Consider the following 5,023-nt stretch of genomic DNA (forward strand, 5'->3'; position numbering starts at 1 on the left):
CAATACATACATACCATAAACATCCACCAGCAGTCGCAGGCGTCGCAAACCTCTTCGTCAAGCTAGATTTCTGTGACTTGGCAGACAATCGCAAAAAAGGATAAACGCAATCATCGCACTGCCACTCGCAGCCTGCTTGCAGCCGGCATCTTCGAAGTTCGTTGTTTTGGCGCTTCTGATGACGTAGAAGCTAACTCCCGACGGTGTATGATGATGTAACCGAAACCAAGGGGTGTCCCAATTCATAGGGGTATGTTTTCACCCCTAGCCCTACCACTTCGTTTTGAGAGGCAAGGGCTAGGGGCAAGGGGAAGGGGAAGGGGTAAGGTGAAGGGGTAAGATGAGTATTGGGATTGGGCCTAAATACCCCCTGAATTAGTCAATTTTAAGGTCCAATATAAGGGGGGGGGTTAAGGGATATAAGGACCTTAAAACATTCTTAAAATGTCCCTTAATTCCTCCAATTAAGGTCTGACATAAGGAGTTTTTAAGGGGTATGAAGTCCCCTTAATTAAGTGAACAGCCCTTAAATCACCCCTTAATTCATTAAATAGAGGTATGTTTTCAGGGGTTTTATATTCTTAAATTACCCCTTAATTAAATTCATGGGTAAAACCGCCAAATTAAGGGGAAAATTCTACTGAAATTTCTACTGAAAAATGCTCAATCTGTGCACTTTTCTACTGAAAATGGCCAATTTCCTACTGAAAATGTTCAGTACCAAATTCAGGGGATTTTAAGTGCCGAAATTAAGGGGTTTTGTGCTGGTAGTGATACCAACGGGAACATGACAGGACCACAAGAGTATATCCATCCATCTATCTATCTATCTATCTATCTATCTATCTACAGTGTATCTATCTATCTATCTATCTCTAAGAGTGAGGATTGAGGAACACTACCAGGCAACATTGCTCAAAACATAAGATGCACTATAACTTTGAAAAAATAAAAATGGCACAGTTCCTTTAATCGAAAGCCTATTTAATGAAGTTCCATATCTACTTCATTCCTCATGTGTATTCCTCCCTCTTGGCACTCCTTATCTGCTGGCTTCTTTATCTGCCAAAACCTGTCGAACAGGCAAAAGGGTTTAAGTATAACTTAAGTACTTGTAAAACTACTTAACTGAAAAATGAAACCAGCAAAGGAAAGAAACATGTGGTTCAGTTACTTACCATCTGAGTGGTTTAACTTGACTGAGGAATTCTGGAAGTTTCTCATCTTTTGTCTCTGGTAGTGAAAGGCTTAACACACCAGACACCAAGGAGATGTTACCCATTAGAATATAGGGTGCTGTTTTATGATAAGTTCCTTGAAAATGAAATAAAGTATAATTAATCAGTTTGACATGAAACATAAAATACATCTAATTATTCTTATTGCTGAGCCTGAGGAAGCGCATGGTGAAACGCGTTGCTCAGTAATAATATCTTAAAAGTGTAGTCCAATGGTATGCGGTGATCCTTTTTTCTTTTTTCTTAATCGTAAACCTGCAAGTCACCAGCACCCAACGACCCAACTTAATTGGCTGTGCAAGGGGATTTGGGATTTTTTTACATCTAATTATTCATTAAATATTAAGAACTAGAATACTGAGGAATACTACGATTATCAGTAAAACATTATAAAATATTAGAAAATGTAAAAAATTAAAAACTATGACGTGTCATTGAATACGGTATCCCCAGTCATTCACTGGTTATCTCACATTTCCTACCAATATAAGCTATACAGTATACGGAGAGACTATGCTGCCAATCCGGGCAGCCATCGAGGTGACGCCCAGCCCCATGTTCCTCACTACCGTGGGGAACAGCTCCGTGGTGTAGAAGTAAACAAATGCATAGGCCCCGGTCACAACCAGTTTTCCCGTCATCGCCAGGGTGACCGTCAAGGCACTGAGCTCTGGAGCAGAGAAGAAAATGGAGTTTGAAAGTGAGAGCCACTCAGAGCAGCCGATTGTGAATTATGCTACAGCCACAATATCAGTGTATTTATATTCAATGCTATTCATGGTTGATGTCTTTAAAGTAGACATGATTAGGCCCATACAGCTCTCAAATAGGGCATACTGTACAGTATGATATGACACACTGAGATAGAATACACATTATGCGGTAAAGGCCATGGTTCAAGGCTGATGAAGACTGGAACAAACCTTCCGGAACAAATGTGATGAGCAGCAACACAGTCCCACCAAGAAGAAGAGTGAAGGGCAGAGTGAAACGACGAGGAGCGTAGAGGGTGGTGAACCACACAAAGATGTAGCCAGCAAACTCAGTACCGGCAGCAAAAAGGCAGTTGAGATATGAGTCTCCGTCCAAATTGGGAGTGTTAAAGGACAGTCCATAATAACTCATGGTTAGTGTGATCCTGTAGAATAAAGACATGATCATTAATCTAGTACAGTATATCAACTGAACTGCCAATTTCAGTGATTGTGATATGACTGTCATACAGTACGGTGTGTGTGTGTGTGTGTGTGTGTGTGTGTGTGTGTGTGTGTGTGTGTGTGTGTGTATGTATGTGTAAATGTAGCCTACAATGAAACTCAAGTGCTTGAAATGTTATTTCACCAAATGATGACGTTCATGATTGTGATGTTCCTTACATTTTCGGTTCTTAGGAGGTCCAACCATGTGTACTTATTCTGACCACCTGTGTCATTCTCGGTTGTCTGGGGGGGAGGGGAATGATAGTGCAGTTGATGATACTGGCAATCATTGCACTTTGCTACTCAGTTTATAGTATCATGTATTATAAGTATCATGAATATCCATTTACTGTAGTATACACAAAAGACCATCTCAACTATCATCCCCTATCCTACTGTACCTCCTCATCTTGAAGAGTTGGATGTATAATGTTATTGGACTGTCGATTCACCTTTGCATCAGTATTGTGCTCCAGCTGGAAGATGTCCACGGGAGGAGTGATGCCGTTCTTCTTGGCAGCAGCTCGGATAACGGCCTCAGCCTCCTGAAACCGGCCCTGAGTGATCAGCCAGCGAGGAGACTCTGGTATAAACCTGAGGTGAGCCACAACATAATTGGGGATGAGGCATTAAAAAAGAGCAGAGGATTGCAGTGCTTTTGATTAATTGTAAAGATTTTGATTTTACATTCATCTTGTGTGCCAGCCAGGCAGCGACACTCTGGGGGCAGCAAAAACACCCAAAGTGTAGCACTATAGTAACCTGGCAGCTTTAGCTGCTGTTGGCAGCAACTGGAGCGAGGTGAAACGGATTGTTTTCATTTTTTTCCATACCAACTCGTACCAACCAAGTGACCTTGAGAAATGGAGATCTATGTGAAACCTGTATCACACATAAACTACTCCCACTCACACTTTGTGTGTGTGTGTGTGTGTGTGTGTGTGTGTGTGTGTGTGTGTGTGTGTGTGTGTGTGTGTGTGTGTGAACTTACCACCAGAGAGGAATGTAAAAAAAATCCCACCATAGACAACACTAACAGCAGTGTCCTCCAGCTTCGGATAAAGTAGGCGAAGAGTGGCAGAATGGCATAGCCGGCGGCAAAACAGGAACAGACTCCCAGAATCCCAAAGCTCACTCGAGCAGACTTACTGAGGAGCTCTGCCCCTAACGGTGAGACAAATAACTTTAATAACTCATTTTAAATCAGTATTAAGAATTCAATTAAGCTCCTATCCAATGGAATGATAAGATATCCCTATCAGATGTCTTTGTAAACGCCATGCACAGGCATTCTCAGAGGAACCTGATCTGAAAAGAACAATGATCATTCAACTCACCAAGCACAAAGGCTGCACAGTAATTGGAGACGTATGCCATCCCAGCCACAAAGTAAAGTACACAAAACATTTCGTAGCTGTTGGAGGCAGACTGGAGCAAACTAAAGAGAGTCTGCAATACCATAGTGACAAGGAAGGTGTGCTTCCGACCATACCTGAGGAGGAAGTATAATCTTAAGGACAAAGACACTATAGGCTCTACAAACCTTGATGCTACAGTATAAGAGCTTTTGCCAAGACCTACATTTATTGGACAGACCATAGATTCATGCAAATTAAGGTTAAACTAGTACTGTATTTATGCTATTCATTATTGTAGTATAATTCATGACCATGTACTGTAAATTTACATGTATCATGTATCCTGTCTGAAATGATCCCGGAACAAAAGGATCCTGCCAGCACTCCGAAGAAGAACACGGTTAAGGTGAAAGGAGCTTTCCAGTCATCATCACACACCAGATTCCACTATGGAAAATTGGAAAAGATGATTTTTTTCAAAGACAAACATAGTTTGTCAGACACTGCCCAAGACAAATATAGAACAAAACCCCTTATCTTGGATTACATTGTCAAATAGGACATCCATCTCTTATTTCTTCTTATTTCCATCTTGTTCCTCATATCATTACAACTGATGAAAATTACCCAGATAGTCTACAGGTAATATACTGTGCATACAAAAAGCAATTGCATTCCTTAAATTAATCTAAGTATTAAGATGTCTGTTATTCTGATGTTTTATCCAGAAGGCAATGTTCAGAAAGCTCACCTCGGTCACAATGGTGGACACGTATCTCTCCTTGCTGAACACCCACCCATCCAGACAGCGCTCTGTGTTGTTCCCAAACTCAGCATCCAAAGCCCCCTGTTCAGTGTAGCGTCTGCAGCGACTCAGAATGACCTGTCCTTTCACCTCCTCGCTTGGGAGGGACAGATTGTAGCCAGGTCCTCCATAGCTGCTGCTGTTCAGGAATGGAAGCCTGCAGTGGTGAGGAGGAATATCTGCCAGGAAAACCATCGCCATTCCCACATATCCATTGGGGATAGCGCTGAGACTGAGAAGGACATAAATAAGTCTTTGAAAAGGTCCCCATTCGCCAAGAAATGCAACGATTTCTTCATAGTCCCTCATCATGTAATTTCAACAGATAAAAAAAAGAACAAAAAACTACTTGGAAAGACTTCAACATACAAGACTGATGTCTTCGACATCAAGGAACACAATTCGCTTGACATTAAACATTTG

At 41.5% G+C, this 5,023-nt stretch overlaps 1 pseudogene; it reads right to left on the bottom strand.

Moving 5' to 3' along the window:
• Nucleotides 1–967: 967 nt before the first annotated feature.
• Nucleotides 968–4,236, bottom strand: LOC134068971 (organic cation/carnitine transporter 2-like; annotated as a pseudogene).
• Nucleotides 4,237–5,023: the final 787 nt, after the last annotated feature.

Source organism: Sardina pilchardus, chromosome 21, assembly GCF_963854185.1.
Source record: "Sardina pilchardus chromosome 21, fSarPil1.1, whole genome shotgun sequence".
In the NCBI taxonomy this organism is placed as follows: Eukaryota; Metazoa; Chordata; class Actinopteri; order Clupeiformes; family Clupeidae; genus Sardina; species Sardina pilchardus.